The 15715-nt window shown below is 44.5% G+C and overlaps 1 non-coding gene across 1 annotated transcript; it reads right to left on the reverse strand.

Annotated features, from left to right (window-relative positions):
- Window positions 1–15170: 15170 nt before the first annotated feature.
- Window positions 15171–15242, reverse strand: TRNAD-GUC. The gene has a single exon. It is a non-coding gene; the product is annotated as a tRNA-Asp (tRNA).
- Between the last annotated feature and the right edge of the window lie 473 nt (window positions 15243–15715).

Consider the following 15715-nt stretch of genomic DNA (forward strand, 5'->3'; position numbering starts at 1 on the left):
CGAAGGCCACAAGATCCCTACGGTGCAGGAGATGAACAAGAGGCCATACTGCAAATGGCATCATACGTTCACGCACGCCACCAACGACTGCAAAGTATTGCGCGCACAAATTCAGATGGCGATAGAATCAGGCCGATTAACTTTCGGACAGTTTGCCATGAAGGTAGACATGCGTCCGTTTCCGGACGTCAACATGGTGGACCTAAGCCACTCCATAAGAGAGCCAGGGTTCTCTTTCGATGTCAATATGGCAGGGTTTGTGATCCACCATGGCAAAGATAAAGCAGAGAGCAGCCACTCCCGTGGCAAAGATAAAGAGGAGGCCGTTCCACGCGACCGGCCCCAAGATGATGACAGGCGGTACCTGACTGAGGAGGAGGTGATGCGTCTCCTCAACAAATATGAGCAGCAGTACGACCGACGTCGGCACTACGACGAAGATGATGAAAGATATCATCGGTCAGATGCAGCGGACAGGAGGTATCGTCAGCACAACAGAAACAACGACGGGTACGAACGACACGCTAGAGGGAGGTCAAGGGAACAAGACAACGTGGATAAGCACTGGAACTGTCCCTTCTTCAAACATTGCTGGGACTCAGGAATGAGCCGATTGCCAACAATCGAGAACTGCCCAGAATGCAGACAGCACAGAAGGAGGGCAAACGAAGTTTCAGTGTTCGAGCGCCTAGGACCTCTCCCACCACATAACAAGCGAGCTGAGTCATCTCAAGAAGAGGACTTCGAGGAGTCCGATGGAGAAGAAGATAGGTATCATCGACCAAGGTGGTGCCCTGATGGACTCAGCCATTCTCAGAAGCGTAGAGTGCAGCGGCTGCGAAACTTGGAAGAAGCCGAGGCACAGTACCTGTACACGTTGAGAAGAGCGCGGCCCGATCTGGCCGCGAAGATTCAGCAAACATCGGAGACGAAGGCGCGCCCGCCAAAGAAAGTATGGCGCCCAAAACAGGCGAAAGCCGATGCACAGGCATCGGCTGATGCCGATGCACAGGCATCGGCTGATACAAACATGCAGTTCAGGTTAAGGGGGAGCCTGACGAAGGAGTGATACGTGTAGATGCACACGTCCGTTGGGAACCCCAAGTGGAAGGTATGATGCGTATAGAAGCAAGTTTCCCTCAGTATGAAACCAAGGTTTAATCGAACCAGTAGGAGCCAAGAAGCACGTTGAAGGTTGATGGTCGCGAAATGTGATGCGGCGCAACACCAGGGATTCCTGCGCCAACGTGGAATCCGCACAACAAAACCAAAGTACTTTGCCCCAACGAAACAGCTGAGGTTGTCAATCTCACCGGCTTGCTGTAACAAAGGATTAAACGTATCGAGTGGAAGATGTTTGCAAAGAAAATAGTAAAACACAATTGCAGTAGATTGTATGCTATGTAAAGAATAGGACCGGGGTCCACAGTTCACTAGAGGTGTCTCTCCCATAAGATAAAAGCATGTTGGGTGAACAAATTACAGTCGGGCAATTGACAAATAGAGAAAGGCATAACAATGCATATACATGATATGATAAATATAGTGAGATTTAATCCGGGCATTACGACAAAGTACATAGACCGCCATCCAACTGCATCTATGCCTAAAAAGTCCACCTTCGAGGTTATCATCCGAACCCCATTCGGTATTAAGTTGCTAAGCAACAGACAATTGCATTAAGTATGGTGCGTAATGTAATCAACAACTACATCCTTAGACATAGAATCAATGTTTTATCCCTAGTGGCAACAAGCACAACACAACCTTAGAACTTTTCGTCACTGTCCCAGTGTAAATGCAGGCATGAACCCACTATCGAGCATAAATACTCCCTCTTGGAGTTAAAAGTACAAACTTGGCCGAGCCTCTACTAATAACGGAGAGCATGCAAGATCATAAACAACACATAAACAATAGATTGATAATCACCATAATCATAGTACTCTCTATCCATCGGATCCCGACAAACACAACATATAGTATTACGGATAGATGATCTTGATCATGTTAGGCAGCTCACAAGATCCAACAATGAAGCACAACAAGGAGAAGACGACCATCTAGCTACTGCTATGGACCCATGGTCCAGGGGTGAATTACTCACTCATCACTCCGGAGGCGACCATGGCGGTGTAGAGTCCTCCGGGAGATGAATCCCCTCTCCGGCAGGGTGCCGGAGGCGATCTCCTGAATCCCCCGAGATGGGATTCGCGGCGGCGGCGTCTCTGGAAGGTTTTCCGTATCGTGGCTCTCGGTATCGGGGGTTTCGCGACGGAAGCTTTAAGTAGGCGGAAGGGTAGGTCGGGGGCCACACGAGGGGCCCGGGGGCAGGCCGGCGCGGCCAAGGCCCGGGCCGCGCCGCCCTAGCTCCCGGCTGCCTCGTGGCCCCACTTCGTTGACTCTTCGGTCTTCCGGAAGCTTCGTGCAAAAATAGGACCCCGGGCGAAAGTTTCATCCAATTCCGAGAATATTTCCTTACTAGGATTTCCGAAACCAAAAACAACGTAGAAACAAAGAATCGGCTCTTCGGCATCTTGTTAATAGGTTAGTTCCAGAAAATGCATAAATATGACATATAATGTGCATAAAACATGTAGGTATCATCAATAAAGTAGCATGGAACATAAGAAATTATCGATACGTTGGAGACGTATCAGCATCCCCAAGCTTAGTTCTGCTCGTCCCGAGCAGGAAAAACGATAACAAAGATAATTTCTGAAGTGACATGCCATCATAATCTTGATCATACTATTTGTAAACATATGTAATGAATGCAGCGATCAAAACAAAGGTAATGACATGAGTAAACAAGTGAATCATATAGCAAAGACTTTTCATGAATAGTACTTCAAGACAAGCATCAATAAGTCTTGCATAAGAGTTAACTCATAAAGCAATAAATCAAAGTAAAGGTGTTGAAGCAACACAAAGGAAGATGAAGTTTCAGCAGTTGCTTTCAACTTATAACATGTATATCTCATGGATATTGTCAACATAAAGTAATATAACAAGTGCAATATGCAAGTATGTAGGAATCAATGCACAGTTCACACAAGTGTTTGCTTCTTAAGGTGGAAGGAGATAGGTAAACCGACTCAACAATAAAAGTAAAAGAATGGTCCTTCAAAGAGGAAAGCATCGATTGCTCGTATTTGTGCTAGAGCTTTTATTTTGAAAACATGAAACAATTTTGTCAACGGTAGTAATAAAGCATATGAGTTATGTAAATTATATCTTACAAGTTGCAAGCCTCATGCATAGTGTACTAATAGTGCCCGCACCTCGTCCTACTTAGCTTGGACTACCGGATCTTTGCATGCCATGTTTCAACCAAGTGTCACAAAGGGGTACCTCCATGCCGCTCGTACAAAGGTCTAAGGAGAATGCTCGCATTTCGGATTTCTCGCTTTTGATTATTCTCAACTTAGACATCCATACCGGGACAACATGGACAACAGATAATGGACTCCTCTTAAATGCACAAGCATGTAGCAATGATTATTATTCTCATATGAGATTGAGGATATATGTCCAAAACTGAAACTTCAACCATGGTTCATGGCTTTAGTTAGCGGCCCAATGTTCTTCTCTAACAATTTTGCATGCTCCAACCACTAAAATGATAGACCTTCGGACAAGACGGACATGCATAGCAACTCACATGATATTCAACAATAGTTGATGGCGTTCCCCGAAGCATGGTTATCGCACAACAAGCAACTTAATAAAATATAAAGTGCATAAGTACATATTCAATACTACGATAGTTTTTAAGGCTATTTTGTCCCATGAGCTATATATTGCAAAGGTGAATGATGGAATTTTAAAGGTAGCACTCAAGCAATTTACTTTGGAATGGCGGAGAAATACCATGTAGTAGGTAGATATGGTGGACACAAATGGCATGAATATTGGCTCAAGTATTTGGATGCATGAGAAGTATTCCCTCTCGATACAAGGTTTAGGCTAGCAAGGTTATTTGAAGCAAACTCAAGGATGAACAAGTGCAGCAAGACTCACATAAAAGACATATTGTAAACATTATAAGACTCTACACCGTCTTCCTTGTTGTTCAAAACTCAATACTAGATATTATCTAGACCTTAGAGAGACCAAATATGCAAATCAAATTTTAGCAAGCTCTATGTATTTCTTCATTAATGGGTGCAAAGCATATGATGCAAGAGCTTAAACATGAGCACAACAATTGCCAAGTATCACATTATCCAAGACATTTTAGAATTACTACATGTAGCATTTTCCAATTCCAACCATATAACAATTTAACGAAGAAGAAACTTCGCCTTGAACATTATGAGTGAAGCCTAAGGACACATGTGTCCATATGCAACAGCGGAGCGTGTCTCTCTCCCACAATGTGAATGCTAGGATCCATTTTATTCAAACAAAACAAAAACAAAAACAAAAAGACGCTCCAAGTAAAGAACACAAGATGTGATTGAATAAAAATATAGTTTCAGGGGAGGAACCTGATGATGTTGTCGATGAAGAAGGGGATGCCTTGGGCATCCCCAAGCTTAGACGCTTGAGTCTTCTTAGAATATGCAGGGGTGAACCACGGGGGCATCCCCAAGCTTAGAGCTTTCACTCCTCTTGATCATAGTATATCATTCTCCTCTCTTGACCCTTGAAAACTTCCTTCACACCAAACTTCAAGCAAACTCATTAGAGGGTTATTGCACAATTAATAATTCATTCATTCAGAGGTGACACAATCATTATTTTCACTTCTGGACATTGCATAATGCTACTGGACATTAATGGATCAAAGAAATAAATCCAACATAGCAAAAGAGGCAATGCGAAATAAAAGGCAGAATCTGTCAAAAACAGAACAGTCCGTAAAGACGAATTTAAAGCTGGCACTAGACTTGCTCAAATGGAAAAACTCAAAACTAATGAAAGTTGCGTACATATCTGGGGATCACGCTCGTAAATTGGCAGATTTTTTCGAATTTTCTACAGAGAACTGTGCCCAGATTCGTGACAGACAGCAATGCTGTTTCTGCGCAGCGATCCCAAATATAACATCAACTTTGACATAGAAACTTTACTTGGCACAAAAACATGATAAGGAGAGGTTGCTACAGTAGTAAACAACTTCCAAGACTCAACAAAACAAAAAATTTCTGTAGGTAAAAACATGGGTTGTCTCCCATAAGCGCTTTCTTTAACGCCTTCAGCTAGGCGCGAAAGTGCAAATCAAGTATTATCGAGAGTAGAAGCATCAACATCATAGCTTGTTCTAATAATAGAATCAAAAGGCAACTTCATTCTCTTTCTAGGGAAGTGTTCCATACCTTTCTTGAGAGGAAATTGATATTTAATATTACCTTCCCTCATATCAATAACAGCGCCAACGGTTCGAAGAAAAGGTCTTCCCAACACAATAGGACAAGATGCATTGCATTCGATATCCAAGACAACAAAATCAACGGGGACAAGGTTATTGTTAACCGTAATGTGCACATTATCAATCCTCCCCAAAGGTTTCTTTTTAACATTATCGGTAAGATTAACATCCAAATAACAATTCTTCAATGGTGGCAAGTCAAGCATATCATAAATCTTTTTAGGCATAACAGAAATACTTGCACCAAGATCACATAAGGCATTACATTCAAAGTCATTGAATTTCATTTTAATGATGGGCTCCCAACCATCTTCTAACTTTCTAGGAATAGAAGTTTCAAGTTTTAGTTTCTCTTCTCTAGCTTTTATGAGAGCATTTGTAATATGTTTGGTAGAGGCTAAATTTATAGCACTAGCATTAGGACTTTTAGCAAGTTTTTGTAAGAACTTTATAACTTCAGAGATGTGGCAATCATCAAAATCTAAATCATTATGAGCTACAGCAATGAGATCATTGTTCCCAAGGTTGGAAAAAATTTCAGCAGTTTTATCACAAGCAGTTTCAGCAGTTTTAGCAATTTCAGGCAGTTTTGTACGCTTTGCACTAGGAGTAGAAACATTGCCAACACCAATTATTTTACCATTGATAGAAGTAGGTGCAGCAACATGTGAAGAATTAGCATTACTAGTGGTGGTAATAGTCCAAACTTTAGCTACATTATTCTCTTTAGCTAGTTTTTCATTTTCTTCTCTATCCCACCTAGCACGCAGTTCAGCAATTAATCTTATATTCTCATTAATTCTAACTTGGATGGCATTTGCTGTAGTAGTAATCTTATTATCAATATCATTATTAGGCATAACTTTCAATTTTAAAAGATTAACATCGGAGGCAAGTCTATCAACTCTAGAAGCAATAGTATCAATTTTATCAAGCTTTTCCTCAACAGATTTATTAAAAGCAGTTTGTGTACTAATAAATTCTTTAAGCATGGCTTCAAGACCAGGGGGTACGCTCCTATTATTATTGTAAGAATCCCCATAAGAATTACCATAACCATTACCATTAGAAGGATATGGCCTATAGTTATTACCAGAATTGTTCCTATAAGCATTGTTGTTGAAATTATTATTTTTAATGAAATTCACATCAACATTTTCTTCTTGAGCAACCAATGAAGCTAAAGGAACATTATTTGGATCAACATTAGATCTACCATTCACAAGCATAGACATAATCACATCAATCTTATCACTCAAGGAAGAGGTTTCTTCAACAGAATTTACCTTCTTACCTTGTGGAGCTCTTTCCGTGTGCCATTCAGAGTAATTTATCATCATATCATCAAGAAGTTTTGTAGCCGCCCCCAATGTGATGGACATAAAGGTACCTCCAGCAGCTGAATCCAATAAATTCCGCGAAGAAAAATTTAGTCCTGCATAGAAGGTTTGGATGATCATCCAAGTAGTCGATCCATGGGTTGGGCAATTCTTTACCAAAGTTTTCATTCTCTCCCATGCTTGAGCAACATGTTCAGTATCTAATTGCTTAAAATTCATTATGCTACTTCTCAAAGATATAATTTTAGCGGGAGGATAATATCTACCAATAAAAGCATCCTTGCATTTAGTCCATGAATCAATACTATTCTTAGGCAAAGATAGCAACCAATCTTTAGCTCTTCCTCTTAATGAGAAAGGAAACACTTTCAATTTAATAATATCACCATCTACATCTTTATACTTTTGCATTTCACAAAGTTCAACAAAATTATTGAGATGGGCAGACAGCATCATCGGAACTAACACCAGAAAATTGATCTCTCATAACCAAATTCAAGTAAAGGTGTTTAATTTCAAAGAATTCTGTCTGTAGTAGCAGGTGGAGCAATAGGTGTGCATAGGAAATCATTATTATTTGCATTTGTGAAGTCACACAACTTAGTATTTTCAGGGGTATTCATTTTAGCAACAGTAAATAAAGCAAACTAGATAAAGTAAATGCAAGTAACTATTTTTTTTGTGTTTTCGATATAGAGAGCAAGACAGTAAATAAAGTAAAACTAGCAACTAATTTTTTTGTATTTTGATTTAGGTGCAGCAAACAAAGTAGTAAATAAAATAAAGCAAGACAAAACAAAGTAAAGAGATTGAGAAGTGGAGACTCCCCTTGCAGCGTGTCTTGATCTCCCCGGCAACGGCGCCGTAAATTTAGCTTGATACGCGTAGATGCACACGTCCGTTGGGAACCCCAAGTGGAAGGTATGATGCGTATAGAAGCAAGTTTCCCTCGCATGAAACCAAGGTTTAATCGAACCAAGTAGGAGCCAAGAAGCACGTTGAAGGTTGATGGTCGCGAAATGTGATGCGGCGCAACACCGAGGATTCCTGCGCCAACGTGGAATCTCGCACAACAAAACCAAAGTACTTTGCCCCAACGAAACAGATGAGGTTGTCAATCTCACCGGCTTGTCTGTAACAAAGGATTAAACGTATCGAGTGGAAGATGTTTGCAAAGAAAACAAGTAAAACACAATTGCGATAGATTGTATGCTATGTAAAGAATAGGACCGGGGTCCACAGTTCACTAGAGGTGTCTCTCCCATAAGATAAAAACATGTTGGGTGAACAAATTACGATCGGGCAATTGACAAATAGAGAAAGGCATAACAATGCATATACATGATATGATAAATATAGTGAGATTTAATCCGGGCATTACGACAAAGTACATAGACCGCCATCCAACCGCATCTATGCCTAAAAAGTCCACCTTCGGGTTATCATCCGAACCCCATTCAGTATTAAGTTGCTAAGCAACGGACAATTGCATTAAGTATGGTGCGTAATGTAATCAACAACTACATCCTTAGACATAGAATCAATGTTTTATCCCTAGTGGCAACAAGACAACACAACCTTAGAACTTTCGTCACTCGTCCCGTGTGTAAATGCAGGCATGAACCCACTATCGAGCATAAATACTCCCTCTTGGAGTTAAAAGTACAAACTTGGCCGAGCCTCTACTAATAACGGAGAGCATGCAAGATCATAAACAACACATAAACAATAGATTGATAATCACCATAATCATAGTACTCTCTATCCATCGGATCCCGACAAACACAACATATAGTATTACGGATAGATGATCTTGATCATGTTAGGCAGCTCACAAGATCCAACAATGAAGCACAACAAGGAGAAGACGACCATCTAGCTACTGCTATGGACCCATGGTCCAGGGGTGAACTACTCACTCATCACTCCGGAGGCGACCATGGCGGTGTAGAGTCCTCCGGGAGATGAATCCCCTCTCCGGCAGGGTGCCGGTGGCGATCTCCTGAATCCCCCGAGATGGGATTCGCGGCGGCGGCGTCTCTGGAAGGTTTTCCGTATCGTGGCTCTCGCATGCGGGGGTTTCGCGACGGAAGCTTTAAGTAGGCGGAAGGGTAGGTCAGGGGCCACACGAGGGGCCCAGGGGGCAGGCCGGCGCGGCCAAGGCCTGGGCCGCGCCGCCCTAGCTCCTGGCCGCCTCGTGGCCCCACTTCGTTGACTCTTCGGTCTTCTGGAAGCTTCGTGCAAAAATAGGACCCTGGGCGAAAGTTTCGTCCAATTCCGAGAATATTTCCTTACTAGGATTTCGAAACCAAAAACAGCAGAAAACAAGAATTGGCTCTTCAAGCATCTTGTTAATAGGTTAGTTCCAGAAAATGCATAAATATGACATATAATGTGCATAAAACATGTAGGTATCATCAATAAAGTAGCATGGAACATAAGAAATTATCGATACGTTGGAGACGTATCAAGGAGCATGTCTCTTCTAAGACCAGGAGGACAGTCGATGATGAAGCTATCGGCTATGGCATGTTTTGATCAAGGTTCGGCTACGGTGGTGACTTGGTCGGCGTTACTGTCAAAGGTTGTTGCGACCGAAGTGGGGGAAAGCATCAGGAAACATCCTCACCGGGAGCTGCATCAGCCTGCCAAATATGATGAGCCAGTATGATCAGCAAGGCACAGGACTTGAACGGAAGAAGCTCGGGGGGCAGTTTGCCCTGGAGGATCCTTCGCCATAGGAAGCCAATTTTGTCGGAATCGGCTGGCCCTGCATCACAGCTTGTCTGAGGAATGGTGCTGATGTCGCCAAAAATATCAGTTTCCGCATACAAGTCAATTGAGTGACAAGCCCAGGGCTCTATTGTAGACACCTACCCAAAACCAGATTGCCAGCCCGCTGGGTTGGCTAGTAGGAGCCATGATCCTGTTTGAGGTGTCTCATGGGGCAAAGCCGATGCACGGCCATCGACTCTAGTACAAGTGCTCAAAGTTGCCTCATTGTTAGTTGGCAGTGCTGTTAGGAGAGAGTTGGCATCCCAAAACGGCCTGTTGTTCATGCCTGGGACTGTTTGACTGAACTACGGGTCCTCATCATTGTTTTCACCTCGACTGAGGCTTGGGGAACAGCTGGCCTCGTGGATGTTCTATTGTTAGAAGCCGATTGGAGAGTCATCGGCTGGTTCCGCGGACATTGACCTGTGGAGCACTGACCAAGCTCGCGATCGCTCCAATGTCAAAAGATGAGGAGCGAATCATGGGGGGATCGATGCGGGGAAATTGGCTCACTAAAAATCGATCGAGTTGACGATCGGCTAAAGGAGTATAAAAAAGAATCGGTAAAATCAAGCTGGGGAAATTCTCCATTGATGAACCAGATTTCTTACAAGGGAGGAGCCGATTGCTCAAGAAGGGAAGAACAAAAGAAGGGTTTGTTGACCAATCTACTACTGCTAGGCCTACACTAGTAGATCCTAATCTACGGGCCGTCACCGCCTTCATCATCCTCGGAGCTCCCATCGGCGCTGCTGCCGACGGGCTCCTCGTCGCTGCTCCCGTAGCCCTCTGCAGGGGCTTCGTCTTCTTCTTCGTCATCGCTGTCGTCGTCATCCCACCACATGCGGAGGCGTTTCGCTGGTGGGTAACCCTCGAGGGAATCGTCGTCGTCTTCTTCCTCCTCTTCTTCCTCCTCGTCGGAGGAAAAGCTCCCTTCCCAGGGGAAGAGGTCGTCATCGCTTGTTCCTTCCAGCTCCCCGTCAATGAGGAACCGAAGGTCTTCTTCCCCGTCGGTGAGGGGGTCGTCGTCTTCCGACTCGTTGGAGAAGTCCCAATCCCGCGCGTCCCAGTACTCTGGGGCGCGGGCCTCGTAGATGGCCATCAGATCGACCTCCTGCTCGAGCTCGCTGGAAGAGGAGGACTGGAGAGACAGGCCAGAGGAAACGGAGGAAGAGGAAGAATCCATGGGGACTGAGGAGGGTTTTTTTTCGGTTTGCCGATGGCTACGGTGGAGCAAGGGGATGAAGAGAGAACCTACAGGGAGTGGCCGAATAAAAAGGGGTATAGTGATTTGATGCCTAGGCAGTTCCCGAGGACGTGGTGCCAGAACCATCAAATCGTGCAGAGAAGGCGAGGAGGCAAGACGTCATCATGAAGAAAACTGCGACGGTTCTGCCATGACATGACCCTTCAAAGGAGATAGATGGTTTTGCAATTATCATTATCAAAATCAGGGGGGCATGTGTTACCACCCGATTTTGGCCAAATCAGGAGGTGGGCCGTAAGTGAAGATGGGCTTGAAGGACGTACACATGGAGCATCTTCGAAGCGGCTTTGCGCTGAGTGTTTGGGCCAAGTTGCCCGTGTATATGTAATATAGTAGATCACATTGTAATTTAGATTAAAGAGATAGAGTCTGGCCCGTGCACGGTTAGGTGCACGCCTCAATTAGAAAGTCCCTTGGACTATAAATATGTATCTAGGGTTATCGGAAAAGGAGGACAATCATCGTTCAACCAACACAAATCAGGCGCATCGCCACCCCTTTCTTCGAGGGTTTCTCCCGGGTAAGCACCATGCTGCCTAGATCGCATCTAGCGATCTAGGCAAGATACGTTTATTCGTCAACCTTGTACTGCTCGTGCTGAAGCCTTGTTGATGGCGAGCAATACTATTTATCCTTAGGTGTTTAGGGGCTTGCATTGATGCTTTCACGTGCATATCTGCGTGGCAATGCCGTCCCTCGACACCTAGCTGCCCTTACGTCTATCCAGACGTAAGGGCGGCATCTTGCTTGTTCGTTACTTAGTAGATCCGATCCGTTATGGTTGCTCCTTGCCCCGCAAGGATTAGTTTAATATCTGCATAGTTAGGCCTTACGCTGGGGTCGGAGGATCCGGTAGTGCGCTAGATGTTGTTCACCGTCCCTGCGAGGGATGTTCCGGGAATCGACGTTATGTTGGTTTTTAGGCCTCTCGTAGGGGTGGTTTGCATCGTCTTCCGTAGCTGCTAGGCCCGATCACACGTAGGACGTTCCGGTTATGCGGTGAAAACCCTAAACTGTTGTGGATCGTTTTAGCTTTGTCCTGATCAAGCAGGATCCCCATGCCATTGTAAATCCAACGTGAAACATGGGGCGATCGGCTCCTTGAGCCGATCCACAGGGAAACCTGAGAGCCGATAGGGCTCGTATTTAATGTTTACGTGTCTACCATGCAGGAACAATCGAAGCACTAACACCTTCCTGATCGGGTCTAGGTCAGGTGGCACGCCCTAGCAACCGCCAGGACGTTTGGCCAGAAGATTTGCGGGACGATGCGAGGTGCCAGGGATCCACTAAGCGGCCCTGGGAGCTTCCCGGCTCTTCGTGTTGCTCAGCCATTGCCCGTCGGGGGGTTTTTGGAGGGTAACAGAAGGGCAGTGGTGGTTCTCCCCTCGTGCGGCAGGGGTTGGAGATCGCGGCGGCCAGCCGATCTAGATCCCTCAGCGGTGATGGCGGGGCAACGACGGTTGATGTGTGGCTGTGGGCATGCAACCGCATCGACATGTGGTGGTGGCCCTGCTGTTGCAGCTCAACCCTCTAGTATCTTCTGGTCAGTTTCGGCTTGTGGGGGTGCTCTAGTGTATGCTCTGCATCAAGAGGGAGCCCAGGGTGGCGACTGTAGGCTTGGCGACGGTGGTCATTTTCTCCATCTGAGGTGGTAGGCCTGATGCTGGGTTGTCGGATCGCGAGATTTGTCATCTGATCCTTGCTGCGAGTTGGGGAGATATAGTTGCCGGTGAAAACCGAGCCGACTTCGGTCTCGGTGGGCGATAGCGGCATTTCGTGTTGTTACGTCGATGAAGGCATCGTCGTGCAACTACTGTCAACCCTCTCGTACTGCTCCGGGGAAACCATAGAGTCTTGTGTTCCAGATCACGATGGCGGCATTGTGGTGTCGTTTCTCTATTGGGGCATCATTTGTGGAGCAACATTGGATGTCAGGTGAGAGGTTGTGCGGCTTCGTATTGCATGAAGCTTCGGCAGATATGTCAAGTCATGCCTGGCCGATAGGTGCTACGCTGAGCATGCATGTTCGGTAGGTGCTACGCACGACAGATCTTCTAGATACTTCAAGTTGTGTTGGCTAGTGGTACTTGGCGGCATGGTGTTGCGGTGTACTGGTGTCGACCACGATGTGCTTAGGAGTTTGCGTGAAGTGAGGTGCTGCTACTTGGCACCGTGATGGTGTCGGTGGCTGGTGGGGCCCGAGATTATGCGCATCGATCTACACACTAAGGTGGGTAGGTGGAAGATGGCAGAGATGGCGACATCCGGAGCGAGTGCATTGGCACCGCTTCTTAGTTATGCTGGGCAGATCTAGGGCCCTGGCTTGCATGAGGTGCTTGATGGGGGCTGAGAAAAAAGTGTGAGGGTCATGAACCGATCAGAAACCACAGGATCATGTATGCTTTTAATCAATATATAAAATAACCTTTTGATCGACGTCCAAATATTATTTTATGTTAATTAGTTCAGAGAGTTGAGTTAGCCTATTTTTTGTGGATGAGAAAGGGAATAAAAGTATAATGTATGGTTCTGATTGTTAAAGATGGTCTCCAAACAATGAAATATGAAAGATAAATGTTTCCATTTAAATTTCATTTATATATTACAAGTTAAATGAAAAAACTATGAGTTTGATGTAAACCCTAGCTGACTCGCCGTCCTTTGGGGCGCTTGATGGCCCCGCTCCGCTGTCGTTGCCCTCCCTCCTCCAGCTCTCCTACGTCTGCTGCTCCTTCCAGATCCCTAACATGCGATGACCAAACATACCACTGCATGTTATAGTACACAAGTCGTTGACATAACAACAATGAAACACTATTTCACTAGTCTTAAATTTTCACCCTGGAAATAGTCTCCGTTCTCAAAAACAATGCCTTCAATAAAGCTATTGCAAGGTACAACCAACAATGCATATTGTTGCTGCGAAACCCTGAACACCAAGCAAGTTCCTTAGAGTTGAACCTCTATTGCTAATCCTCGCTTTCGGCTTCCATGATATTCTCCGCCTATGACTTCACCATGGGTCAAAACATGTTACCTAATGGCAACAAAGAACAGAGCTTTGCGTCGCTTCCTCTAGAACCAAATAGTTAGGAATAAAAGATGGAAGTGCATGACCAAATACCACCCGGTCCTGTAAATTCTAGGCAGAACTCCAGGGCATTAGTCTAAAGATATGTATAACCAGAAACTAACACCACAGATTGATAAAGTCCTATAACAAGAAACCAAATTGTTGAAAGAACACTCAAATTTCCTGTGTGCCAGGGGGCAAACTGCAGCGGAAAGCTCAATTGTTTCCTTCAGCGGAGATGATATGTTTGAAGGCGAACACGAATGTTCTGAAAGACAGTGGTGTTATCAAGTACAGAAATCCAATTTCAAAATAATAAATACAAAAATGGTGCTTAACATGTGATATTACTGGTTATTCTGAAACTAATGGGGGTCTGGAGAAGGGAATACTGAGAAGGGCAGAAGGCTCAAGGCTGTGCTCTTAACGGATTTGATCATTTCCCCCAAAAAGTTGGGTGGCCATTTGATCAGTATACGTATGTGAATATGGAATTTGGTTGGCCTTTGACAATGTGACAAAGGTGCCGACTGGACATTTCTTGACATGTGGTCTACAACTTTGAAAACAAGGGCATATAGATTCATATACGGCCGTTGATTCCTTTTGCGCCTACATGATTTGTAGGTTTAAAATGACTTGGAAGGTTTACAGTCCGTCGGTCCTCTGATAGTCTGATTCATGCCATGCTTTTGAATTTTGATGTTGATTGAAGTTCCAAAGGGTCTGTTGAAACTGAAGTGGAATTTGGAAAAATAAAAAATTACGCCGTTGATTCCTTTTGCGCCTACATGATTTGTAGGTTTGAAATGACTCGGAAGGTTTACAGTCCGTCGGTCCTCTGATAGTCTGATTCATGCCATGCTTTTGAATTTTGATGTTGAAGTTCCGAAGGGTCTGTGAAACTGAAGTGGATTTTGAAAAAATAAAAATAACGCCGTTGGGTCTGTTGAAACTGAAGTGGAATTTGGAAAAATAAAAAATTACGCCGTTGATTCCTTTTGCGCCTACATGATTTGTAGGTTTGAAATGACTCGGAAGGTTTACAGTCCGTCGGTCCTCATAGTTTTAAATAGCGGGCTATGAAAAATAGCGGCAGCCCTCTAAATCAGGCTATAGCGGGTTAAATGAGGCTATAGCGGCTAATTTGTACATGATTTCATTTAGCGGCAACATGCTCAAACAGCTATAGCGAGGCTATAGCCAGGCTATAGCCGGCTATTTGAAACTATGTCGGTCCTCTGATAGTCTGATTCATGCCATGCTTTTGAATTTTGATGTTGAAGTTCCGAAGGGTCTGTGAAACTGAAGTGGATTTTGAAAAAATAAAAATAACGCCGTTGCCGGGGATCGAACCCGGGTCACCCGCGTGACAGGCGGGAATACTTACCACTATACTACAACGACTTTGATGTCTAATTTAATTAGATGTGGTAATTAACAATTAACCACTGAGAGCATATTCAGGGCACCAAACTTTTCCTTCCAATCATCTGTGGAGAATCCGCACATCCCAGCAGCATATTCCCGCCTTCTACCCTTGGCTTTACTGGTAGATCGTTATCATCTTCCGTCTCGCTATATTCAGTTGCCCCATTTGTCCAACCAGTGGGTTCTTCCCCACTGAAGATCTGCATGCTTCAGAGGCCCTCGAAGTAGCCCTCCCGCCTGAAGCTTGTTGCCTTTACTTGTGAGTAATCTGGTCTCTCTCTCTTGTGCTTTCCTTTTTTAATGGACTCCCTGACTTCTGCTTGGTAAAGTTAATTTGCTTAGTTTAGCCCCCACCTTTTCCTCGGTTTAAGTTTCTGTAGTTTCACTGTTCTATGTTGCTTAGTTCGACTCGGTTTCTCTTTGGAGACTCTTTTTTTGCTGATACTAGG

This window comes from Lolium rigidum, chromosome 6 (assembly GCF_022539505.1).
Source record: "Lolium rigidum isolate FL_2022 chromosome 6, APGP_CSIRO_Lrig_0.1, whole genome shotgun sequence".
Classification (NCBI taxonomy): Eukaryota; Viridiplantae; Streptophyta; class Magnoliopsida; order Poales; family Poaceae; genus Lolium; species Lolium rigidum.